The 27762-nt window shown below is 40.8% G+C and overlaps 1 pseudogene across 1 annotated transcript in view; it reads left to right on the top strand.

Annotated features, from left to right (window-relative positions):
- LOC308609669 (ubiquitin-like modifier-activating enzyme 1) overlaps positions 1-18270 on the top strand; it is a 54342-nt pseudogene extending 36072 nt beyond the window's left edge. Inside the window, exons 3-21 of the transcript in view lie at positions 1684-1818; positions 6353-6450; positions 6537-6683; positions 6807-6982; positions 7102-7206; positions 7297-7377; positions 7708-7863; positions 10304-10470; positions 10593-10789; positions 12418-12482; positions 12704-12899; positions 13561-13622; positions 13745-13931; positions 15563-15649; positions 16055-16147; positions 16271-16452; positions 16739-16840; positions 16945-17017; positions 18134-18270. The product of the transcript in view is annotated as a ubiquitin-like modifier-activating enzyme 1 (transcript). The remainder of the gene's footprint in view (positions 1-1683; positions 1819-6352; positions 6451-6536; positions 6684-6806; positions 6983-7101; positions 7207-7296; positions 7378-7707; positions 7864-10303; positions 10471-10592; positions 10790-12417; positions 12483-12703; positions 12900-13560; positions 13623-13744; positions 13932-15562; positions 15650-16054; positions 16148-16270; positions 16453-16738; positions 16841-16944; positions 17018-18133) is intronic.
- The last annotated feature ends 9492 nt before the right edge of the window (positions 18271-27762 follow it).

Raw genomic sequence — 27762 nt, 5'->3', positions numbered from 1 at the left:
TCAGGGTATAAGCACAGTAGTGGGATTGCTGGGTCATATGCTATTTCTAGTAGTAGTTTCTTATGACCTCCATACTTTTCTCCGTAGTGACTGTAACAATTTACATTCCAAACAACAGTGCCAGAAGTTTCCCTTTTCTTCACACCCTCTACAGAATTTATTGTTTGTACCGTTTTTGTTGATGGTCATTCTGACTAATGTGAGGTGATACCTCATTGTAGATTTGATTTACATTTCTTTAATGATTCATGATATTGGGCAACCTTTCATGTGTTTTATGGCAATCTGTATATCATCCTTGGAGAACTGTATAGTTAGATCTTCTGCTCATTTTTGGATTGTTGTTTGTGTTTTTGGTTTGGAGCTGCATGACCTGTTGGTAAAATTCGGAGATTAATCATTTTTCAGTTGCTTCATTTGCAAATATGTTCTCCTATTCTCAGGGTTGTCTTTTGGTCTTGTTTATGGTTTCCTTTGCTGTGCAGAAGCTTTTAAATTTCACTAGGTCCCATTTGTTTATTTTTGTTTTTACTTCCATTTCTCTAGGAGGTGGGTCAAAAAGAATCTTGCTGTGATTTATGTCATAGAGTGTTCTGCCTAAGTTTTCCTCTAATTGTTTGGTCATGTCTGACTTTACATTTAGGACTTTAATCCATTTGTGTTTATTTTTGTGTATGGTGTTAGTGAGTGTTTTAATTTCATTCTTGGACATGTATCCGTCCAGTTTTCCCAGCACCACTTGTTGAAGAGGATGTCTTATCTCCATTGTATATGCTTGCCTGCTTTGTCAAAAATAAGATGACTATATGTGAGTGGGTTTATCTCTGGGCTTTCTATACTGTTACATTGATGTATATTTCTGTTTTTCTGTCAGTACCATACTGTGTTGAGGACTGTAACTTTGTAGTATAGTCTGAAGTGCAGGAGCCTGATTCATCCAGATCCGTTTTTCTTTCTCAAGTTTGTTTTCGTTATTCGGTGTCTTTTTTTTCCATACACATTGTGCAATATTTTCTTCTGATTCCCTGGAAAATGCGATTGCTAGTTTGATAGGCATTGCATTGAATCTGTAGATTGATTTGGGTAATATAGTCATTTTTACAATGTTGATTCTTCCAACCCAAGGACATGGCATATCTCTCCATCTGTATCACCTTTCATTTCTTTCATCAGCATCTTATAGTGTTCTGCATACAACTCTTTTCTCTCCCCGGGTATGTTTATTCCTATTCTTTTTGTTGCAATGGTAAATAAGAGTGTTTCATGAGTCAAGAGGAGTTCAAGTTGTCTAAAAGCCTACATGTCATTTGTAGAAAGGATCTAAACTTCAGGTATACCCTGAGGTATGTCTTTGCATCTATGGCCCATGGTGCCATTTAGGGGATGTCTATTCTGGAGGGGACCTATAGAGGTGGTGTTTAGGGACTGAGGGGAGGGATTTGGATGTCTCTTTGGGGGCATATCATTTTGCTCCAGGGCTTAGGAATATTTGGCAGATGGTCATTGGTGGCCATGTTTCGATAGCACATGGTATTTGCAATGTTCTCCAAAGGGAGGTGGATTTGGGTAAAATTGGAGATTTCTAATCAAGGCAGGATTTGAGGAATATTGTTTAAGTAAGGGTCCTAGTACAAGTGTTGGGATCTTGCCAGAATGACTTTTGTGACCCAAGTTCCATTATAGGGTCCTCCAAGCATTTGGAGATCTGTGTCAATAAGATTCGATTCATCGGAAATCACTTTTCTCGTAAAGATAGTCTTCAAATCAGGCTAAGAAAGGATACTGGAGATAGTCAACTGGGATCTGGAGAGAAACAGGGTACCATTAGGACTTCATTTTCTATAGTTTTACTACCATTCATGAACATATGGCGCCCTTCTTGTCAGGAATGGAGGAAGAACAGTTGTGCTGCTGGGACACAGATATTATCATGCAAAATTACATGCATTGGTTATTCATGAGGGAAAGTATAGTCCCAATTTAGAGAGGCTCTACTTAGGACAGATGTACATCTATCATGAAGAGTATGGCCTTTGCTCATTCATGTACATAAACTATGTATCATTTTCCCTAACGGGTTACAGAGTTGTGAGCCTTGTGTCTAGCGAAGAAGTACATACTTCTGTATATGAGGAAGGGAAAGCCTTCTGGTCCAGTATGTCAGTTACCTGCAAAGTTTCTAAATGAAAAATCCAGCATTGTTCTCTCCCAGCTGTGTGATCACAGGCAATTTCTTTTCAGCATCCATTGGTGGTATGAAGGTGATGATAAGAAGAACAGCAAATACTTACATGATCTTTACAGTGTGGTGAATGTAAGTCTTTATCAGGTGTCATAATACACCAGGTAATTTAATAGTATTCCAGCTACTAATGTTAATTAGGTAGGATGTACTGTGTGTCACACTCTTTTTTATGCCCTTTATTCATATTTAGTCCTTTAAACTCTACCAATGGGGAAAGTTACAATCATTATCCTCATTTTATAGATGGCCCAGAGAAGTGAGGTCCCTGTCTTCAGGTCACACAGCTGATAATCATGGAAAGAATTACTGTAAGGGTCCAACACTTCTCTTGTGCCAACTGCGGGCTGGAACACGAAAGGATCATTGTTTCTTCCTCAGAAAGGACAGCTAATGAGTTATGTCAGAAGATGATAGTGTAAGGCCCTCCAAAAATTCTTTACATTACAAACCTACAAAGTTGTCAGACTCAACTTTTTCAGAACTCTGGAAATTGACAAAATTTCACGGGAACTAGGGAAGTATTTACGTGTTTAAAAATGACTGAATCTTGGTAAGATCAGCAAGCTCTAGAGACTTTAAATGGTCACAATCCCATCCTCCTTTTTTCCAGCATAATAATAGTACATATTGAAAGAGTATGCATTCCTTTTGCATCCGAGTAGCCACCAGAAGGAGAAGAACAAAGTGAGAATTCTTTCAGAACCTCATCTCCAAAGATTTATCATTATCTGATGTGACTGAGATATTCCTTGGAATTCTGCGTTTGCAAGACTGTCTATATTTGACATAATTTGGAGGTCACCCAGTGCAGATGTACTTTAACCTGGGGAGTTGTCAAAATAATTATGGGGGCAGAAAGAAAGTTTTAAGAATTAATGCCAAGAAACATCCCAAATTTGATGCAAAACATCATTATACAGATTCGCTCAGCTAAACAAACTCAAGGCAGGTTAAACTCAAAGAGATCCATAGCAACACATATCATAAACTACTGAAAGCCAAAAACCAAGAGAGAATTGTGAAAGCACTGTGTAGCAACCCATGACATGTAAGAGATTCTCAATTAAGCCAAAAAAAAAAAAAAGACTACTTATCAGACAACATGCAGGGCAGAAAACACTTCGATACATTCATAGTGCTAAAAGAAAAAAAAACAAAAACTGTCAACCAAGAATTTTATATGCAGCAAGACCATCTTTTGAAACTGAGGACAGGATTAGGACAATTCCAGATAAGCACAAAACGGAGAGGATTTATTGCTAACTATCTGCCCTACAAGATGAGATAATTCTTGGAGAGAGTCCAAACTAAAATGAAAGACACTTTGATGATAACTCAAATCCAGAGAAAGAAAGAACATCAGTAAAAGTAATTATATAGGTAAATATAGAGGATAATTTAAACGATTTTTTTGTTTGTATGATTGTAGTCTGAATAATAGTCCCCCAATATGCCCACATTTTAATCCCCAGGACATGTATGTTATTTTATGCAGAAAACTTTGCATATATGATTATATTAGAGTCTTCAGATGGGAAATTTTCTTGGGTTACCTTGGGTGGATCTAATCAAAATGCTTCTTATAAGAGGAATGAAGGAGATGTCGGTGACAGAGGACAAGTTAATGTGATGACAGAAGTAGATAATGAACTGATGTATTTGAAGGTAGTAGAAGGGGTTACTAGACTAGGAATACTAGCAACCACTAAGCAAAAAAAAAAAAAAAAAAAAAAAAAAGGGCAAGGAAATACATTCTCCCAGCAGAGTCTCCAGATGGACCCAATCCTGCCAACATATTGACTTTAGCCCAGTAAAATGGATTTGGGACTTGTAACATGTAGTATTTTAAGAGAACAATTTGTAAAGTTTTAAGCAATTGAATTCCTGTAAATGTGTTAAAGCAACAATAGTAAACAAATGCAGTTACTTTTTTCTCTTACCTGATTTAAAGCATTACTCCACAGGAAAAAAAAAATTAATTGGTGCTGATGTAAAAAGTGTATAAAGATGTAATTTATGATAAGAACAACACAAGAAAAAGGATAAACTAGATAAAAGAAAAAATTCATATTTTGAAATTAAGTTGGTATTAATGTGAACTTGGTTGGTAGAAACTGTCAGTTTACTTTATAACAACCTAATTCCAGAGCAACAACTAATAAAATGGCTCTAAAATGTATATAGTAAAAGAAATAACAAATAACCATAAAAGTGGTACACTAGAAGATGTCCAATTAAAAAGCAGATTGTCAGTATGGATTTTTTAAAAACATGACCACCTATATGTTGTTAAAGAGACAAATCTTAGTGTGAAACAAATAGATTTTAAGTAAAATGTTGCAAAGATAAGTCTCATGCCAAGAAAACTCGAAAGAGTTATAGTGACTATACTAACAACAGACAAAAAAGATTTTAAATAAAAAAATGAGACAAAGGACAGTATATATTACTGTATTATTATATTAGATTAATAATATATTATTGATAAAAGGGTAAATCTGTTGAAATACACAAGAATTATAAACAAATGCTCACCTAACAAAAAAGTTCCAGATACCTGAATCAAAAACTTACAAAATTTGAGAGAGAGATAAATAGGTTCAACAGCATATCCAAATGAATGACAAAACATATGATCACCAAGGGAAGAGAAGACCTAAACAAAACTATGATATAAACCGAGTGCACTTAACAGACATGTACACAACATTCCTCCCAAGAACAGAAGAATACAATTTCCTTTCACTTGAACTAGGAATGTTCTCCAGGATAGACTTCACGTTAGGCCATAAAACAAGTGTCAATAATTTAAATCACACCAAATTGTTCTCTGACCACAAAGGAAAGAATAATGGGCATCAGTAATAGGAGTAACTTGTGAAAACTTGTAAATATGTGGAAATTAAACAATGCATTCCTAAGTAATAAAAGAGTCAAACAGTGTCCAAGAGATATTAGAAAATACTCTGAAGTGAATGAAAATGTAAACACAACATACCAAAACATGGGATTCGGCAAAAACAGAGCACAGAGGAATATATATATATATAATACATTATAGACATTTGTATAGTTTTCTCCATGTCACTTCTGCAGTTTATTAAATATTTATTAAATATAGGTTTATAGTTTTATGAAATTGGGAAAATTTCTGCCCACATGTTTTTTGAAAATATTACTTTCGGAGCTCACTGCCATATCATTATCTCTTTCCAGAACTCCAATTACATGAGTATTAAGGCAATTGACTTGTTTGACTTTCCCCCCACACACACACCTTTTGTATTTTGCATAGTTTCTTCTACTTTGTTAAACTTCCTAATTTTTTCTTCTGTGTTAATTTGTTAATCACATCTGTTATGTAAAATCACAGGTCAAGAACATTAAAACATCTATTATAAATGTATTTCACATGTCAAAGAAATTCCCAAGAAAGGGGTGGGCCAAAAGAGTTTTTGAAGAAATAATGGACAAAAAATTTACAAATTTAATGAAAACTAAAGCCACAGATGTTGCTGGTAAGTTTCTGGTAAGTGTTGATGGATGGAAGGTAATTGTGAATGTTAGCGTTTTGGAGTTGTGTTTTGTGTTCCTTTAATATTTTTGAGTCTGTTCTAGAGAAATTATGTAGTTGCCATCTGATCCTTTCAGGCCTTACTTCTTTTTCTCTAGAGTGGCATTTAGGCATAGAATACCTGTGTTGTCTGAAGAAATCAGCATTGTGTTTTCGTTTTTGATTTTGTTTTATGATGTACGATACATTATTTTTATTTCTTAATTGAAGTATAGTTGATTTAAAATTAGTTACTTTTTGCTTTACAGCAAAGTAACTCAGTTATCTATATATACATTCTTTTTCATATACTATTCCATGATGGTTTATCTCAGGATACTGAATAGATTTCTGTGTGCTCTACAGTAGGACACTGTTGTTTACCCATTCTATATATAATAGCTTATATCTGTTAACTCCAAACTCCCACTGTATGGGGGAGGGTGTTAGGTGAGGAAGAAGGTGGGAGGTTTTCATATTCCTGTTTTGATAGTGCTGTTGATCTTGGGAGGGAATGAATTGACAGATAACCCTTCATTCTTTTCATCCCCCAGGTCCCTACACCTTTAGTATCTGTGATACCTCCAATTTCTCTGACTACATCTGTGGAGGCATTGTCAGTCAAGTCAAAGTAACTAAGAGGATAAGCTTTGTGACTATGAGCAGGAGGGTGTGTTGTAGGGTTCCAGGCATCTCCACGATTTTACTTTTTTGGTTCTGATATCTTGTTCTTCACAGAAAACCTTGCCTACTTCACAGGCAGAGCCGGACTTTGTGATAACAAATTTTGTCAAGTATTCTCGCCCTCCTCAGCTACAAATTGGCTTCCAGGTCCTGCACCAGTTCCGTGCCCAGCATGGTCAGCCCTCTCGGCCCCACAATGAGGTAGATGGGTGGGCAAGCCAACCAGGTCCTTGAACCAAAGCTGCTCTATGCCTTTTCATCTACTTAGTTTTTCTACCTCTCCCTCTCCCCACAGTGGTGTGATTGTTCTTTTACTCCTTCCAGGAGGATGCAACAGAACTGGTGACCCTAGCACAGGCTTGAATTCTCAAGCTCTGCCAGCAGTGCAGCAAAACAGTCTGGATGAAGACCTCATCCAGAAGCCGGCTTATATGGCCCCTGGGGATCTGGCACCCATCAACTCCTTCACTGGTTTTGTGGCTGCCCAGGAGTTTATGAAGGTCAGCGTGAGTGGAGACGGACAGTGCTGGGCCTGGGCCAGGTTCCTTTCCAGCCCTGCTGCTTGCTTTCCAGCTCTGATTAACCAGCGATCACATTCTCTTTCTAACCGACTCCTCAGGGCTGCTCTGGAAAGTTTATGCCTGTTATACAGTAGCTGTACTTTGATGCCATTGAGTGTCTCCCTGTGGAAAAAGAGGCCTTTACAGAGGACACGTGCCTTCCAGTATGTGATTTGGGCCCATGGAGAAGACATTATTGTGGATCTTTTTAACGTGGCTTTTCCCTAACCCTCTCTTCCCTTCACATGACTCAGTGCCAGAACCATTATGATGGGCAGGTGGCTGTATTTGGCTCTGACCTGCAAGAGAAGCTGGGTAAGCAGAGATACTTCTTGGTGAGAGAACCTTGTGGTCAAAAGCTACCTTTAGGTCCCCTAGGCTCTGGCCACCTCTTCTGGAGTCTCCTCGTGGTGTACAAGGGATGGTGTTGGCTTGTACCCTCATCTCATCCCTCTTCCATTTTCTTCGCACCAGGTCCTTTATATCCTGGTCTTGTGCCTCTTTCCTTAGAGGACCATGGATTTTTATGGCACTGTGACTTAAATATGCAGTCATAGATCCTCTTACCCTCTCTTGCCATCTGCAGGGGTAGTGAGGAGTGAGGAGTGGTTTTGTTACCCAGTGACCCTAACCATCTTGTGTCTCTCTTCTTGGCCACCTCCCAGGTGGGTGCAGGGGCCGTTGGCTGTGAGCTACTCAAGACCTTTGCCATGACTGGGCTAGGCTGTGGGGAGGGTGTGGCAATCACCATTACAGACATGGACACCATAGTAAAATCCAATCTGAATCGACAGTTTCTCTTCCAACCTTGGGATATCAAGGTGAGTGGAATGGATATGGTATGTGGTTCAGCTTTGTTTTTCACTTTTCTCCTGTCTTTTTCTGGTTATCTGTCTTATTGCCTTTGGACTTTTTTTTTTTTTTTTTTTTGGTATGCGGGCCTCACACTGTTGTGGCCTCTGCCATTGTGGAGCGCAGGCTCTGGACCTTCAGGACCAGCGGCCATCGATCATGGGCACAGACGCTCCACGGAATGTGGGATCTTCCTGGATGAGGGAACGAACCCATGTCCCCGAAACGGCAGGTGGACTCTCAAGCACTGTGTCACCAGGGAAGCCCACCTTAGGACTTTTTTGTTTGTCTCTTTCCTTCAGTTCTTACCTTATTTCTTTTCTCTACCACTCACTCTTTCTTCCAGGAGATATTTATTGAAAACTTATTACATCTTTCTTTTGTGAGTTTAAACCTGTCCTCAGCCATCTTTTTTTTTTTCTTTGGTTTTTGGTTACGGCTAATGTTGAACTCTGGAAGCTAGATTATAGAGGGATCTATCTGGGGCGTCTCTGTAAAGTTCAGTGTTATTTTGCCTGTCCAGTGTTTATCTTTCCTTTCATTTTATCATGCAAATACTAGGTACTACTTAAGTAGTTAGAATATATAAGATAGCAAATGAAAGGTTTCTGCTTTTGTCTAGTGAGAAGACATAGTAAATGAGAGATTCTCTAATGCAGTGGAGGTTGGCAGCACTCTTTCCTCAAGTCCAAAAGATCACAACTCTTTTAAGAATACTAAGACATTATGTCCTTTTTATCCTCATTTTATCAGGTGAAAGGGTAATTTTCCACTCTGTTCTAGGAGGCTGTCCATAACCCAAAAACACAGTATTTTCCAAATGACCAGACCAATTCATTATGATACAGAACTGTGCATTAACTAAAGAGCCATTCAAAATACAGAGAAAGACAGTGGGTATTGATGTGGATCAGTATTTTACCTTTCAACTAAACTTTAAAGAAATATCGCTTGTCAAGTTTTGATATATATATAATTTTAAATATCAACAGTCATCTGAAAATGTTATTGATTTTTTTTTTCTGTGAGGCTGGATATCCCTGACATCTTTCAAGCAAAACATGTAATACATTAAAGTCAGTAAATAACGAAAATTCAGCTATCTTCTAAGACATTATATAAGTAAAATTTGTAAAACTGTAAATACAGATTGACTCCTGTCATTAACGCTTTGTATTGGAGTTTCTTTCATAGTGTTTGTAGTATATAATGGAATTATTCCATATTTATTAATTAATTAATTTATTTATTTTTGGCTGTGTTGGGGCTTCCTTTCTATGTGAAGTCGTTCTCTAGTTGTGGTAAGCGGGGACCATGCTTCATCGCAGTGTGCGGGCCTCTCACTAGTGCAGCCTGTCTTTTTGTGGAGCACTGGTTCCAGACGCGCAGGCTCAGTAGTTGTGGCTCTGGCCTAGTTGCTCCGTTGCATGTGGGATCTTCCAAGACCAGGGCTCAAAAACATTTCCTCTGCATTAGCAGGGAGATTCTAAACCACTGTGCCACCAGGGAAGCCCCTCCAATTTTAAATGGAGTAATAATATTTTAAAATGTTCTCAGATTAAATATCAAACGTAGGAAATCCTGATAGCTGTGCATCAGATAAAAAAGAAACCACAAACTTTGTTTTAACTTCATTTTGGACAACTGCTAGAGCAAATAATAAATACAATAGCACTGTATGTGGTTAGAACATAACAAGGTGAAACATACTGTGTAGGGGCAAGAATGAAAATCAAGATATAGAACTGGAAGTGCCATGAGAGTGTGGTTTGCAGTGTGGTAAAGGAAATCCACATTGGAAAGGTGGTATAACCGCAGATAATTAAAGATGGTATACGAGAACAGGAAGAAATCTCAGGGAAGAGTATGCCAGGTGAAGTTAACAGTGTGAGCAAAACCCTGAGTTTGGAATATGACTGCTATGTTTAAGGAGTAGAGACAGAGATAGATCATGGTAAGAGAGAAGGTTGTCAAAGGAATAGGGACCAGCTCATTTCACCCTTAGTGAAAGTGGGAATCAATAGAGGGCTTTGCGGAGAGGAATGTGATCTGACTTGGACTTTCAGAGGATCCTTTTTGTTTTTGTAAGTTCAGAGGACCTTGGTTTTCTTTGCGTGAATGCATTCCAACTCGGGGTGCTAGTAACGAAAAACAGTGGATGTTCGGTAGACAAAAGAACAGATACTCAACCCATTGTCTCCTATTGTATCACTGTTTTCCTTTTTTATTCACGCCATTCCTCATTTGTCCCAGCCCAAGCTGTGTGGCATTTGTCATAGACCACAGAGCCTCCTGACCTCAGAGCCTAGGTCTTGTGCATCATTACTTAAATCAGTTTTCAGAACAGCTCTGTAAAGTTTTGTTGGGTGATTATGTGAATGACAGTTCTGTTTCTCCATCACTACCCAGAAATTGAAGTCTGATACAGATGCTGCAGCTGTGAACCAGATAAACGCACACATCCGTGTGATGAGCCATCAGAACTGTGTGGGCCCTCACACAGAGCATGTGTATGATTGATAAATTCCTCCAAAACCTGGATGGTGTGGACAATGCCTCGGACAATGTGGATGCCCGTGAGTTTTGGGGATGGGTGAGGACGAGGCGAGAGTAATGTGTGTGTTTTAGGGAGTGTGTGTCACCGTGTCCTATCCTGATGTTATTTTCCCCACCCTCACCTGCTGCAACTTTCTCACAGGCACGTATATGGACTGCTGCTGTGTGTTGTACCGAAAGCCTCTTCTGGAGTCAGGCACACTGGGTACCAAGGGTAATGTGTAAGGGTTTATCCCCTTCCTGACAGAGTCATACAGCTCCAGCCAGGACCCTCCTGACAAGTCCATCCCCAGGTGCACACTGAAGAACTTCCCGAATGTCATCGAGCACACTTTGCAGGTGATCAGCCTTGCAGGGAGAAAGAGGTGGAACAGATATGTACTGGGACAGTGTCTCAGTTGCCAAACTCTTGTTATTCCGATGATGAAGCCTCAGTGTATGTAATATCTGCCCTCTCTTTAACTCTCCTTCACTCACTTTAAACCTAGGAGCCTAACGCTTTTCATAATGATTTCTTTAACTTGAAATTTTTATTTTGCAAGCATACAGGGAAGTATTATTTATACCATGTGAAATACTTTATGTGAGAAGTGTATATCTAAACGGTGAGGATATGTTTCTTTGTGTACAGGATACTATTTTGTCGTTGAACAAAATTAACTTAATATCATCTCTGCTAGTTATTTAGATATCTCTAATATTAAGTCCATATTTAGGAATAATTTTCTAATTGTTTCCCAAAATATGTTTAATAGTTTGTCAGCATAGTTGGGTTTATATAGTAAACATACATACAAAAGAGCATAACTCTCATGTACATTGACAAAGTAAAAGCACCCCATTAACTGGTCCTCAGAACTTGGCCCTAATTACAGTCCCCTTTCAAACCACAAATAACCATCCTTTTATCAAAATGATTCTTAACCCAGTCTTTGAGGCTATGTTTAGGAAGTATGGGAACAGGAAGAAAATGAGCAGTAACAGTTCAGTCTGTCACTTTTCCTTCCAGAAGGGAAAAGTTTATACTTGTGGAGTCAGTTCAGTATGTGTCTTTCTCCCTTTCCATGCATCCCATGTTGGTGTGTGTGTGTGTGTGTGTGTGTGTAGATACAGAGAGACGGAGAAAGAGATGTGTTTGTGTGTGTGTGTTCATTTCTATACATATAAATCCTCTCCTAGGTTATGGTTCTATTATTGTGTTTCTCTCTACCCAGTATGCAGAAAGGCCAATAAAAAGGATTTTAAAACTAATATACTATGTGCCCTTGGACTTAACCACTTCATGCTTCAGATTCCTTATCTGTAAAATTGGAATGACAGTAGTAACTCTCACAGGAATTCAGAAAAACATGTATACTTAATATGCCCTTGTGAATTTCAAACTAAGCTTTAAATGTGTACATGTTTGCTTATTTTTTATTAACTCCCTGAGGTGTAGTTTTACTGTTACAGTGTTTGTCTTTAAAATGAGGAAACACAAGTAAAGATATACCTGATTGTCACAAGACTGTGGCACAGCTGGCCTTGAACCTGGATTTCGAGCATCAAGGTGCTCCAGATCACTTCACCAGTGACTATTTATCGACCTCCGAATTCACAGGGGTCAAACCTCTATCTTACTTTCTTCCCAGTCCCCAGAACCTGCATAGAGATCGTTCATGTTTTATTCTTGGTGTGAACTTTTTCTTGAATTGATGCATGACATACCTAGGGTAATGTGTACATCTTAATAAATTCTGCATGAATGTACACTTGTGTGTAAACCTCTTCCCAGATTAAGATCATAGGTTTTTATATTGAAGTGGTGAGGGCTTGACAAGTTTGACGAGACAGATTGGGAGGGTTTTCTTCCTCTGTTCTGCCATAACAGCCATGCTCTTCCTATTTGCTGTATTTCCTGATGGTGGTCCTAAGGCCTTCAGAAACTTATTTGTTTCCCATAACCCACGTAGTGTTGATTTGCTCTGTCTGCCGTGGATGAGTTTGAAGGTCTCTTCAAGCAGCCAGCAGAAAACGTCAACCAGTACCTAATGTGAGTAATTCTGTCCAAATCCTCGCTCACCGTGTCTGCTGCCTGTCAGTCAAAGCATTCTGTAACCAGTGTAACACTTAGGACCTGGTCTACTTTTCAAATAATCTAATGATTCCTTGGGCCTTATACATTTGGGAGTCAGCACTGACTTTTCATGCTGTTAAGCTCCCTCTGGGATCACTGTGTAACTCTGAGTTTGTGTCCTCTCTAATTCTTGATAGGGATTCAAAGTTTGTGGAGCAAACACTGCACCTGGCAGGCATCCAAACCCTAGAGGTGCTGCAGGCTGTGCAGCTCAGCCTGGTGCTTCAGCGGCCACATACATGGGCTGACTGTGTGACGTGGGCTTACTAGCACTGGCACAACCAGTGCTCCAACAACATCAGACAGCTGCTGCACAGCTTTCCTCCGAACCAGGTATTACACTCTTCTGGGCTCCATTTGTCAGAATAGGCTTACTGGAAGCAGTTTGTTACACGCTTTTGACATGGTTCATTGCAGTTCATCCATTTGTGGCAAGACCACCAAGTCCCAGAGATCTCATTAAATGATTAAGTGAGTGATTTTTGAAGTCAAAGACCTGTTCCTCCCAACCTCTCTCCTCTACCTGCCCAGCCCTGTTCTCTCAAGCAACATACTTGGTACATATTTCCCTTAGATATGACATGAGTCATTCCAGATTCCCTGTCAGGGCTATAGAGATTGTAGAAGAGAAATTTTGGTGTTAAGAGCACAGGACCTAGGTGGCTTCAAGTCTCAACTGCATTTGATATTGGGACTAATCATGTATTTTCTCTCTGTGCCTTAGTAGCCTCATGTAGGAAGTTGGAATAATGGTGACCTAATTTCATGAGAGTTCTATGAGGGTTGATTTATATTTACTAAGTTAATAAGTTAAATATGTTACTACACGACTGGCAATCCATAAAAGTTTCATAAATAGCTCTGTGTCTGGCACAAAGGGAGTGCCCAGCGATATACTAATTTGGGACTTCCGGGCTTGAAAATGAGGAGTCACAATTATGAGAAAGACCTCTCCTCTCAGGTCCCACTCTCCCACATCTTTCTGTTTTCCTAGCTTACAAGCTCAGGAGCCCCTTTCTGGTCTGTGCACAGCCGCTCATCTTTGATGTCAGCAATGAAGTCTCCTCCCTCAGGTCTCCTACAGTCGGGTCAAATGTGGGTACGTGGATGGGAAGGAGGCTGCAGCTCCTTAGGTGAGTACTGATATGCTTACCCCTCCATACCTTGCCTTCTCTTAGCCCCTGCATCTGGACTAGGTGATAGCTGCTGCCAACCTGTTTGCCCAGGCCTATGGGCTGAGGGGCTCTCAGGACCGAGCTTCTGTGATCATACTCATTCAGTCTGTGCAGGTCCTTGAGTTCACCCCGAAGTCTGGTGTCAAGATCCATGTTTCTGACCAGGAGCTGCAGACCACTTCGTGTGTTGGTGAGGATGTTTATCTAGTTGGCCTAGAGCTAGCATCCTACTTATCACCTACCTATGCAAGCCTCCCCTGTACTTGTGTTTTGCCACTGGCTCTGCTCTGAGATCTCAGGCCTGAGATTAATCCACACTGTCCTTTGGTCCTTGCTTCTTCCAATTTAAAATAAGGTTGGTTGGTTGAGGCAAGTTCTCTGATGCCCTACTACTTTGTTCTTCCCACTGTTTCTCCCTCAGGTGCACCAGTTGTCCAGCTCTTTTCTGTGTGTATGTTTGCTTTGTTTTGTTCTTTCTCTGTTTCTTTTTGTGTCCATATGCAGGGACAAATGGATATGATCTTTACCAGTAGGCTCTCTGCCTTGATTTCTTCCTTGATTCATTTCATTATAGATCTCCTCATCCACCTCCCCCCTTCTTTGGTATGCCTGTTTACCCTATTGTTATTTATTTATTTACTGATTTATTTATTTATTTAGGCTGTGTTGGGTCTTCGTTTCTGTGTGAGGGCTTTCACTTCTTGTGGCTCACGGGCCTACTTGCTCTGTGGCATGTGGGATCTTCCCAGACCAGGGCTCGAACCCCTGTCCCCTGCCCTGGCAGGCATATTTTCAACCACTGGGCCACCAGGGAAGGCCTAACCTATTTTTAACCTCCATATATCTTTCCTCATCTCCCTATCTAGATAGCCCTCCTCATCTCCCCATCTCTAACTACCCCCCAACTCAAATTTCCCCCCCTCTACCGTATTCTGTCTCATGCTCTGTAAGTCTTCCTCTACATTTCATCTTCTTTGTATATATCCTTCAATTTCTTCCTCTGTATATCTCTCCCCTCCTGATGTATCCCCCGCATTTCCCTTCCTAAATAACTACTCTCTTTATTTATCTCCCTACGTGTCTCCCTTTCAGGTGTTTTGAACTTTCCCATTCTCTGAACGTTCTCATAATCTTCACATTTATCCTCCTTGGTCTCCCTCTTCAGATTTTTTTCACGTCTCTCCCATTTCATATTACTCTCTTCTTTGCTGTCTGTACACTTTCCCCCTATGTTCCTTTCTGTATCTCTTATCCCTCTGTCTCTTGTTTTCCCTCGTATCTTCCTTCATGTCTCCCCATCTCTCTCTATGTCTTTCTCTTGAAGTATGTTCTCATTGACTCCCTTTTTTTTTTAATTGTGGTAAGAAACACAAAGGATTTACCATCTTTAAATATAGTAGACTTCCAGTTTGGAAGGCTTACTATTTAATGGAATGGATTTTAAGGCTTAATATTTCATTGGATGGATAGATCACATTTTTCTGTCCACTCATTCAGCAGTGAACAACTTCTGTGCTTTCACCTCTTATCTGTCATGATTAATGCTGCTGTCTATATCCTTTCTTAGTGGCTTTACCTGTTGCCTTCAGTGTCTCTACATATCTCCATGTCCCACACACCTGTCTACCATTTTCTTTTCTGACATGTTTTCTGCCCTATCTTTCCCCCTTCTTTTCTCTTTCCCATGATGTCTCTCCTTTTCAAATCCTTTATCTGCCTGAACATCTCTGCCCCACCCTGGATTCCTGCTGGCACCTCAGACCGTGAACAGGGATTTAACATGTATCTAAGGACTAACGTGTACTTCCTCCCTTTCCGCAGTGGATAATCACCTGCAGGAGCTCAAGCCATGCTGACCAACCAGAGAGCCCCCCTGGGTTCAAGATCTACCCCATCAACTTTCAGAAGGTGCTGTGATGGGGACCTCAACCGTGTATGAGAAATGGCTGAGCCACCCTAAGCTTTATTGGGGATTACAGGCCTGACTGTAATTATGTTGTTGTTTTTTTTTCGGTACGTGGCTTTCTCTCTCTTGTGGGCTCTCCCATTACTGAGCACAGGCGCCGGATGTGAAGGCTCAGCAAACATGGCTCCTGTGCCCAGCCGCTCCCTGGCATGTGGGATCTTCCCCGACTGGTGCACGGACCCGTTTCTCCTGCATCGGATGACCCAAGTATCTTTTGTGGTCTGGGCTAGTATTTGGCTGGTCTGGCAGGTAACTGAGGTGAATATACCTCAGTTCCCAGTATCCAGGAAAACTTTTTCTCCTTAACTCTGTCTCTCCTGTTCTTCCTCTGTCTCCACTCACAACAGGATGATGACAGCAACTTTCATATGCATTTCATTGTGGCTGTATCGAGTCTCCGGGCAGAGAGCTATAACATTCCCCCTGCTGACCGGCATAAGATTACAATAGTCTATACCTAACATTGCATCCTTTTCCAAGTTTAACTCTGCCACATTTGAAGTCTTCTGTAGACCTTGAACGTCTCTAACAACTACGTCTTCTCATCACCTTCTGTATTACAGATCAAGCTGATTGCAGGGAAGATCATTCCAGCCATAGCAGCTATAGTTGGCCTTGCAGGTCTGGAGCTGTACAAGGTAGTTCAGGGACACCAACAGCTTGAGTCCTATAAGAACAGCTTCATCAACTTGGCCCTTCCTTTTTTTTCCGTTTCTCTGAGCCCCTTGCCCCACACCATCACCAGGTAAGGGCTTGCTTTTATAGAAACCTTTGGTGTTGCCCATCAGTGATTGATGCTATGTGTGTGTGTGCATGCGTAGAAGTTGTGTGTATCTTATTTCGGTAGAACAGGCTCTAGTTTTCATCATACCTGGTGAGAGGCTTTTTTAATTTTGTGTATCCTTTGTTCATTGTTTGAACCTGTGCAAAGTAGGAATGGAACTGGCATGTTTGTGAAATGAAGAGGAGCGTATGATTAGGGCTTGCTCCCATTTTACTCTTTGTGCTTTACTCTGTGCTTTGTCCCATAATACTACAACCAGCAGTGGTCACTGTGGGATTGCTTTGAGGTACAGTGGCTGCAGCCTAATGGTGAAGAGATGCCCCTCAAGCAGTTCCTTGACTATTTTAAGGTAAGACCCTTTCACTCACTGCACCTGTGGTGGTGGTTGACCAGGTTACTGGTACTGTCCATCCCAGTGACCCTGTTGCCCATCCTCGTTTCCACCCTCTTCAGACAGAGTACAAGTTAGAGATCATCATGCTGTTCCAGGGTGTATCTATGTTCTACTCCTTTATCAAGAAAGCAAGTAAGATCAAAGATCAACTCAGGCTTGAGTTGGGTCAGTGTGCAAACAGAAACAGGTCCTGCCTGGGTTGGGAAACATCAGCTAGCTATGCAACTCATCTTCACTGTTCTCTTAACTTTGTCTCTGTAAGTCTTTCCTCTCTGTTTACTTCACAGACTCTCTTTCTCCTCACCCCAGGATGTCAGCAATAGTGAAACGAGTATCAAAGCAAAAGCTGGGACACCACATTCAAGCACTGTTTCTTGAGCTGTGCTGCAACTAGAGGGGCAATGATTTGGATGTCCCCTATGTACGATACACCATTCGCTATTCCCTCTACACCCATCTACCTCATTCTCAGTCAAATCAATCTATTTCCATTTCTCTTATAGTTGTCGCAAATGCTGAGCCTTAAGTTCTTCTGAGGACTTTTTGTTGTTGCTGCTGCTTTCTACTGTTTGGAGATGGAATTCTTAATAAAGAGTTATTAATCGAAGTGTGTCATATCCTTCTTTTGTCAAAGGCCCATACCCTGTTGTCTGTGGGAAAGACCAGCCTTTCTTTAGCTCTGCAGGTTCAGGTGATAGTATGAAAGGCTCAGCCCCTCCCACCAGCATGGAATTTGCCTCACATCCAAGCTTATGAGAAAAGATTAAATCCACCTGTTCTGGTAAACCATTGGTTTGCTATTTTTTCCTTTGTCCTCTCTGTTTAAAAAAGAAATAGAGGGGGAGTTCAGGAAGATGGCAGAAGAGTAAGTCACGGAGATCACCTTCCTCCCCACAGATACATCAGAAATACATCTACACGTGGAGCAACTCCTACAGAATACCTACTGAATGCTGGCAGAAGGCCTCAGGCCTCTCAAAAGGCCAGAAACTCCCCACGTACCTGTGTAGGGCAAAAGAAAAAAAAGAAAAAAACAGAGACAAAAGAATAGGGATGGGACCTGCACCAGTGGGAGGGAGCTGTGAAGGAGGAAAGGCTTCCATACACTAGGAGCCCCTTTGTGGGCGGAGACTGCTGGTGGTTGAGGGGTGTAGCTTTGCAACCACATAGGAGAGCACAGCAACGGGTGCGGAGGGCAAAGCAGAGAGGTTCCCACACAGAGTATCGGTGATGACTGGCACTCACCAGCCCAAGAGGCTGGTCTGCTCAATGGCCGGGGCATGCAGGAGCTGGGAGCTGAGACTCGGGCTTGGGTCAGAGCGCAAGGAGAGGACTGGAGTTGGCGGTGTGAACACAGCTTGAATGGGTTAGTGCAGCACGGCTAGCCGGGAGGGAGTCCGGGAAGAAGTCTGGAGCTTCCAGAGAGGCAAGAGACATTTTCTTCCCTCTTTGATTCCTGGTGCGCGAGGAGAGCGCTACTTAAAGGAGCTCCAGAGAAGGGTGCGAGTTGTGGCTATCAGCGTGACCCCAGAGATGGGCATGAGATGCTAAGGCTGCTGCTGCCACCACCTAGAATCCTGTGTAGAAGCACAGGTCCCTCCTCATGCCTCCGTGAACAGGAAGCAGAGCAGCCCGCCAGTGTCAGGGTCCCGAGATCCAGGGACAACTTCCCCAGGAGAATTAATTGTGCACCTCAGGCTGCTGCAAAGTCACGCCAGATTTGGACACCACAGGCCAGACCTACATCCATATGCCTCCATCCCCACGGCCTGAGAGAGGCAGAGCCACTGAATCAGTGGCTCCTTTAACCCTGTCCTCTCTGAGCGAAGAACAGACACCCTCAGGCAAGCTACATGCAGAGGCAGGGCCAAATTCATAGCGGAAACACAGGAGCTGTGCGAGCAAAGAAGAGAAAGGGGGGCTTCTCTGGTGGCACAATCATTGAGAATCCGCCTGCTAATGCAGGTAACACGGGTTAGAGCCCTGGTCTGGGAAGATCACACATGCCACGTGGAGCAACTAGGCCCGTGAGCCACAACTACTGACCCTGCACGTCTGGAGCCTATGCTCCACAACAAGAGAGGCCACGACAGTGAGAGGCCTGCACACTGTAATGAAGAGTGGCCACTGCTTGCCAAAACTAGATAAAGCCCTCACACAGAAATGAAAACCCAGTACAGTTAAAAATAAATAAATAAATGAAAGTACACTTAATTAAAAAATATATTTTTAAAAGATATTTCACACCAGGGTCAAAAACAAAAACAAACAACAAAACACAGACAACAAAAACAAAAAAAGATAAAGGGAGATCTCTCCCAGCAGCCTCAGGAGCAGCGGACTAATTCTCCACAATCAACTTCATGTACCCTGCATCAGTGGAATACCTGAATAGACAATGGTTCATCCCATATTGACGGGTGGACTTTGTGAGCAAGATATATTATTTATTCCTCTTTTCCTCTTTTTGTGAGTGTGTATGTGTATGCTTCTGTGTGAGATTTTGTTTGTATAGCTTTGCTTTCACAATTTGTCCTATGGTTCTGTCTGTCAATTTTTTTTTTACTTATAAAATATTTCTTTCCTTAATAATTATTTTTTATTTTTATTTTAATAACTTTTTAAATTTTATCTATCTTTTTTTTCTTGCTTTCTTTCCTTCCTTCCTTCTTTCTTTCCTTCTTTCTACTTTTTCTCCCTTTTATTCTGAGCCATGTGGATGAAAGGCTCTTGGTGCTCCAGCCAGGAGTCTGTGCTGTGCCTCTGAGGTGGGGAAGCCAAATTCAGGACACTGGCCCACAAGAGACCTCCCAGCTGCACATAATATCAAATGGTGAAAATCTCCCAGAGATCTCCGTCTCAATGTCAAGACCCAGCTTCACTCAACAACCAACAAGCTATGGTGCTGGACATCATATGCCGAACAACTAGCAAGACAGGAACACAACACCACCCATTAGCAGAGAGGCTGCCTGAAATCATAATAAGGCCACAGACACCCTAGAACACAACACTAGACCTGGAAATTTTCACCAGAAAGACAAGATCCAACTGCATCCACCAGAACACAGGCACCAGAGTCCCCTCCACCAGGAAGCCTACACAACCCATTGAATGAACTTTAGCCACTGGAGACAGACACCAAAAACAATGGGAACTACGGACCTGCAGCCTGCAAAAAGGAGACCCCAAACACAGAAAGATGAGCAAAATGAGAAGACAGAAAAACACACAGCAGATGACGGAGCAAGGTAAAAACCCACCAGACCTAATAAATGAAGAGCAAATAGGCAGTCTACCTGAAAAAGAATTCAGAATAATGATAGTGAAGATGATCCAAAATCTGTGAAATAGAATAGAGAAAATGCAAGAAACATTTCACAAGACCTAGAACAAGTAAAGAAGAAACAAGTAATGATGAACAGCACAATAAATGAAACTAAAAATACTGTAGAATGGATCAGTAGCAGAATAACTGAGGCAGAAAAAATGGATAAGTGACCTGGAAGTAAAATAATGGAAATAAAACTGCAGAGCAGAATAAGGAGAAAAGAATGAAAAGAACTGCAGACAGTCTCACAGACCTCTTGGACAATATTAAATGCACCACATTCGAATCATATGTGTCCCAGAAGAAGAAGAGAAAACGAAAGGGACTGAGAAAATATTTGAAGAGATTATAGTTCAAAATATCCGTAATATGGGAAAGGAAAAATTTAATCAAATCCAGGAAGCACAGAGTCCCATGCAGGATAAATCCAAGGAGAAACACGCCAAGACACATATTAATCAAACTATCAAAAATTAAATACAAAGAAAACATATTAAAAGCAGCAGGGGAAAACAAACAAACAAACAAACAACACAAAAGAGATTCCCCATAAGGTTAACAGTGGATCTTTCAGCAGAAACCCTGCAAGCCAGAAGGGAGTGGCAGGACATATTTAAAGTGATGAAGGAGAAAAATCTACAACCCAGATTACACTACCCAACAAGGATCTCATTCACATTTGATGGGGAAATTAAAAACTTTAACGACAAGCAAAAGCTGAGAGACTTCAGCACCACCAAACTAACTTTACAGCAAATGCTAAAGGAACTTATCTAGGCAAGAAACACAAGAGAAGAAAAAGATCTACAAAAACAAATACAAAATAATTAAGAAGTGGGAAGGGGAACATACATATTGATAATTACTTTAAAGGTAAATGGGTTAAATGCTCCGACCAAAAGACACAGACAAGCTGAATGGATACAAATCCAAGACCCATATATATGCTGTGTACAAGAGACCCACTTCAGACCGAGGGACACATACAGAATGAAAGTGAGGGGATGGAAAATGGTATTCCATGCAAATGGAATTCAAAAGAAAGCTGGGGTAGCAATTCTCTTATCAGAAGAAAATATAATTTAAAATAAAGACTATTACAAGAGACAAAGAAGGACACTACATAATGATCAAGGGATCGATCCAAGAGGAAGATATGACAATTGTAAATATTTATGCACCCAACATAGGGGCACCTCAGTACATAAAACAAATACTAACAGCCATAAAAGGGGAAATCGACAATAACATATTCATAGTAGGGGACTTTAACACCCCACTTTCACCAATGGACAGATCATCCAAAATGAAAATAAATAAGGAAACACAAGCTTTATGTGATACATTAAAAAAGGTGGACCTAATTGATATTTATAGGGCATTCCATCCAAAAACAACAGAATACACATTTTTCTCAAATGCACATGGAACGTTCTCCAAGATAGATCATATCTTGGGTCACAAATCAAGCCTTGGTAAATTTAAGAAAATTGAAACTCTATCAAGTATCTTTTCCGACCACAATGCTATGAGACTAGATAGCAATTTCAGGAAAAGATCTGTAAAAAAATACAAACGCATGGAGGCTAAACAATACACTACTTAATAACGAAGTGATCACTGAAGAAATCAAAGAGGAAATCAAAAAATACCTAGCAACACATGACAATGGAGACATGACGACCAAAAACCTATGGGATGTAGCAAAAGCAGTTCTAAGAGGGAAGTTTATAGCAATACAATCCTACCTTAAGGAACAGGAAACATCTCAAATAAACAACCTAACCTTGCACCTAAAGCAATAAGAGAAAGAAGAACAAAAAACCCCCAAGGTTCGCAGAAGGAAAGAAATCAAAAACATCAGATGAGTAATAAATGAAAAAGAAATGAAGGAAACAACAGCAAATATCAAGAAAACCAAAAGCTGGTTCTTTGGGAAGATAAACAAAATTGATAAACCATTAGCCAGATTCATCAAGAAAAAAAGGGAGAAGACTCAAGTCAATAGAATTAGAAATGAAAAAGGAGAAGTAACAACTGACACTGCAGAAATACAAAAGATCATGAGAGATTGCTACAAGCAACTCTATGCCAATAAATTGGACAATCTGGAAGAAATGGAAAACTTCTTAGAAATGCACAACCTGCCAAGACTGAATCAGGAAGAAATAGAAAATATGAACAGACCAGTCACAAGCACTGAAATCGAAACTGTGATTAAACATCTTCCAACAAACAAAGCCCAAGACGAGACGGCTTCACAGGCGAACTCTATCAAACAACTAGTGAAGAGCTAACACCTATTCTTTTCAAAGTCTTCCAAAATATAGCAGAGGGAGGAACACTCCCAAACACATTTTAGGAGGCCAACATCACCGTGATACCAAAACCAGACAAGGATGTCACAAAGAAAGAAAACTACAGGCCAATGTCACTGATGAACATAGATGCAAAAATCCTCCACCAAATACTAGCAAAGAGAATGCAACAGCACATTAAAAGGATTCATTTAACCATTGATAAACAATGACATAGTTAATGACTATGCCTTGCATATTTTAGGTAAATATTAATACAGTGAACAAGGGAGTGCAAATATCTCAGTAAAGTAACTAATTTCATTTCCTTCAAATATGTATATTCAGAAATGGAATTGCTAGGTTATATGGTGGTACTGTTTTTACTATTTTGAGGAACATCCGAATTATTTTCCATAGTGGTTGTACTAAGTTACATTCCCACCAACAGTCTGTAAGTGTTCTCTTTTTTTCTACATGCTTGACTACACTTTTATGTCTTGTCTTTTTCATAATGACCACTATAAAATGTGTGAGTCGATATCTTTTTGTGGTTTTATGTTGCATTTCTCTTACTAGTGCAGAACTTGAGCAAATTTTCATGTGTCTGTTGGTCATTCATAGGTCTCCTATGAGAGGAATATATCTGCTAAAGTGTTCAGCCCACTTTTTAATTAGATTATTCAGCTTTTGTTTTAATTGTGTCCTTTTATGTTTGGACATTAGTCCCTTAGCTGTCATGTAGCTGGCAAATCTTTTCTCCCATTCCATAGAATTCCTATGCTTCCTGTTCCATTGCCTCTTTACTCTGTTCAAATATATGCACACACACACACATATATACACGTATACAGAAAAAAAAAAACTATAACCCCCACCTAACCATAACATTGTGGACAGTTCCCAGCTACCGGGATCTATTTACATCTGGCGCTGAAACTCTGCCCCAGAGAGGTGGGTGTAACTCCAACATCGCTAGGACCACAGGATGTGTCTCTAGACCCCTAACTACCTTAGATTGCTAGGTAAGGAGTACTCCAATCAAGGCACTTATGTTACTAAGAATGGAACCCACAAAGTCTGGCTCCTGTGACCAAGGGGTTTACTGGTGGGATAAGGGGATTATGATGCAAAGGGCGGGGCTCCAATCAGTCCCCATCTGGCATGCAGTCCTCCTGGCTTGCTTCCTGGGGAAGGGAGCATCTGACCGTGCTGCTGTCTGGAGCTCTGATGTCACAGCCTCAAGCCCAGAAACATCCACGTCTGGGTGCTCTGGAGTGCCTTCCTGTCCTGTGTCCCTATGTGACAAAGGTCTGAGCACTGCCTGGGAAAACTCTTCTACGTGGGTACCAGAGGAATGTGACAGGAAAAGCAGTAACAACCCCAAAGTCCATCAGAGTAGAACGGGCTAACTGGGGTGTGTTCCTAAAAGGGAATACTACCCTCCACCCAAAAAGAGTGGATAACGGCTAGTCATCTCAGAAATATAAGGATGAGGGGGAGAAAAGTCAGCTCCAGAATACCCATTGTATATAACACATAAACTTCAAAATTAAGTAAGTATAATTTGGGGGTGTGCAGTGAAACTTTATACAAACTACAGAATTCAGAATTCGGGTTACAACTAGGTGGAAGGGGGTGGTGGGGCGGAGTGTCTGGAAGAAACATGGAGTGACCTTTCCAGGTGTCAGCAGTGCCGTTACTTACGATGGGGTGTGGGGTACACGAGTGTCTATTTTATTATGTCTTTCCTTTTACATCACTTATATACACTCTGATGTGTATGATTTATTTCACAAAAGTTTTAAGAGCCAGGTCTGTGCCAATCAGTGGTCTGAGAATCACTGTGGACATACACCATTCCCAGGTCACATATTTGTTTTTTAACTTGCTTGGGATGCCAACCTTAATTCACGCAGGAAGATAAAAACTTCCCTTAGTGGCTGCTTTCTAACTTTGTAAAGACTGAAAATTAAATCTGAGATGATGTAGTAAATTAAAACGATAGTGATGTTTTTAGATCAAATTGTATGTGTTAAAGTGTATTTGATGGCTCGTTTTTAACATTGAAGAGAATTTGGCATATTCATCTCAGATTAGTTTTGTTATTTCAATTAGAAACCTACTAAATAACTCAGTTTAGGATTAAATGGAAAATTTAAGAACATTGTATTAAATGATATTTATTTGTTTTATTATTATTATTTTTTGATGTGAGGAAAAGAAACCTCAGGTTTTCTGGTTTCTTTTTTTATATTGTGAATTTTATTTTACTTTTTTATACAGCAGGTTCTTATTAGTTATCCATTTTATACATATTAGTGTACGTATGTAAATGGTATTTTTAAAAGAACTAGAGATTCACCGTGTTTATGAGTTTATTAGATTCACTAGATCAGGTTAAATACTAGAAGAGGTGGCAATTAAAGGGCTTAAAAAGAAAATTAGGGAACAGTTCTCAGAGCTTTCTGAGATGCTCTTCCTGGGTTAGAATCCGCAAATTCGGCTCAAATAAAATTTTCCAATTTTTTCTTTAAAAAAGTTTAATTTAAAAAAATAAAAGATTTAATTTATAAATGCACTTAAAAAAAACAGTGATGCCCTTATGCCTTTTTATGGCAGTAGACTATAAAAAAAAGATCAGAATTAACTATTTCAGATACTTGCAATGACCAGGGTGGGTATTTGGTAAAGGAAGCAGCAGCAATGTTTTGTAGTTTTCTGGAGGACCAGGAAAAGAGGCCCGTGTGAGCGGGGACTGTGGGAAAATCCTCACAGAAAACCCATCCCTCTGACCAGAGGAACCCAAATAAGATGTCCCTGTGACCTGAATGGTGGCAGTGTGGTTTTTGTTTTGTGTTTTTTTTAATAATTTTTATGGGAGTATAGTTGATTTTAAATGTTGTGTTAGTTTTTGCTGTACAGCAAAACAAATCAGTTATACATCCACATTTATCCATTCTTTTTTAGATTCTTTTCCCATAGAGGCCGTTACAGACTAACAAGAAGCGTTCCCTGTGCTATACAGTAGGTCCTTACTAGTTACCTATTTTATACATAGTAGTGTGTACATGTCAATCCCAATCTCCCAATTTATCCCTCCTCCTCCCCTTCCCACCGGTAACCATGTTTGTTTTCTACATCTATGACTCTATTTCTGTTTTGTAAATAAGTTCATTGGTACCATTTTTTTAGATTCCACATATAAGTGACATCATATATTTGTCTCTGACTTACTTCACTCAGTATGACCATCTCTAGGTCCACGCATGTTGCTGCAAATGGCATTATTTTGTTCTTTTTTATGGCCGAGTAATATCCCATTGTATATATGTACCACATCTTCTTTATCCATTCCTCTGGGGATGGACATTTAGGTTGCTTGGCTATCGTAAATAGTGCTGCAATAAACATCAGGGTGCACGTATCTTTTCAAATTATGGTTTTCTCTGGATATATTCCCAGACCTCCTTCCCCAGCCCCACTCTGCAGCCCTTGGGAATCTCCTTCTGAACAAAAGCAGAGATGGCCAGATGGTTTTTGGTGGTGGGCCTCACCCCACTCAGGGCCCGTGGGGGGACCATTACTGAGGAAGGCACACGTGACCCCGATGGGCCCCAAGGCTGCTCCCCCTCCCTCCTGAACCCTTAGGAGCCAGGCCGCAAGGCTGGCCACTCGACGGAAACACCTGAGAGTGAGTTTAAGCTTAAGTTTAAAAAAGGAAAAGGCGACAAGTACTTGCCCCCAGACCCATGAAATCAGGAATTCTACAGTAGGGCCCGGGAGTGGGAATTTTTCTGAAGTTCCCCCAGGTGACTCCAAAGTGCACCTCCCAGGCTGAAAACTACTAACAATTTGATTTGCAGCAAGACTCCTTAGACCAAAGGCAACAGTGTCCACCAGCACGGCTGGGCCCAAGCTCTAACGAAGAGAGCACAAAGGCAGCTCCTGTGGTTCCGAGCACCTTCCAACTGCAGACACCATTTATGCCATTTGACTTGGCAAATGCCTTCTGTACAGCAGGACAGGGTGACGATAACTCAGGTCCTTTCAGAGTTATGGAGGGACCCCCTGTGTACAGAACCAGCCTTCACGGTGCTGCAGAACATTGGGAATTCTATTTAAGCTGAAGCTAAATTTTAGTTTCCTCCCTGAATTATTTATTCCTCAAAAAATAAATGGTGAACCCCAGGAGATGGTGGTGACAGTGCGTGTTGCTCAGGAGGGACTTTAAAAATCACTGCTCCAGCTGCTGCAGTAACAAATTCCACAAATAAAATGGCCATCGCAGAGCGCTCACCTCCCATCAGGTCACTTGGCAAGCTGATCTCGCCCCAGAACACGTATGTCACTTTACGCTCGTGGGTGGTTGGTGCCTCCATCCGGAATGAGTGGGAGGCACAGCGAAGCTGATGGTGCCCATGTCCTGGCGGAGCACAGCACATCTGACTGCACCCCCTGAAGCCACTGCTTTTATAACACGAGTTGTACTTTTGTAACCAGCAGTGGTGACCCCCAACTTGGCCATCTATTCCCTGCGCCCCCATTGGCGCCCCGGGAGCTCCTTTCGTGGGTCACTGTTCATCCATCCCTCCTCTCTCACCCGCTCCCCAATCTTAGCCTGGAGGTGAGCGTGCGTTTCTGGACCAAACGTCAACGTGTAACTGACACCACAACTAGCCACAGTGCACCCTGCAACCTTACGGGTAAGATTCCAAGAACAGCTGAGAAGCAAGGAGAGCTGGGGTTGTGGACTGGATGAGAAACCTGAATAAAACAAATCCCCACCAGATAATTGTGGCATAAAATAAATCTAATGGCAGACTAAATGGAGTATCTGGGAAGTACCTTGAACCTTCATTCAAAAACACATAACTCCTAAACCACGTCAGTTTTCTTGTTTCCACTTTTAATTCTGCCATTTTCCCTTAATGTTCAGGTTTTAACAAAGACAACAGGGCTATTGCTTGCCAAATCCCAGCTAGGAATGCAGAGCATAGAACAAATCAAAACTACAGCAAAAAAATTATCAATCTGTACAACTAACTTTAGAAAATAGTTTAGTACAATTTTGTTGTAAAACTCATTTACAGGAGGTTAATCACATGTACTTATCAAATTTCCTCCTGATAATACATGAAAACAAAAACTCAATAAACTATGCATAGTAAATCCAAAGCAAATTATATACAAAGAAGCAAAACAAATTTTTAAGTACAATGTATGCATGTTCAAAGAACTAAGACTGA

This window comes from Mesoplodon bidens, assembly GCF_964165515.1.
Source record: "Mesoplodon bidens genome assembly, chromosome: Y".
NCBI classification, from domain to species: domain Eukaryota; kingdom Metazoa; phylum Chordata; class Mammalia; order Artiodactyla; family Ziphiidae; genus Mesoplodon; species Mesoplodon bidens.
This window is presented reverse-complemented; position numbering and strand designations above follow the sequence as displayed.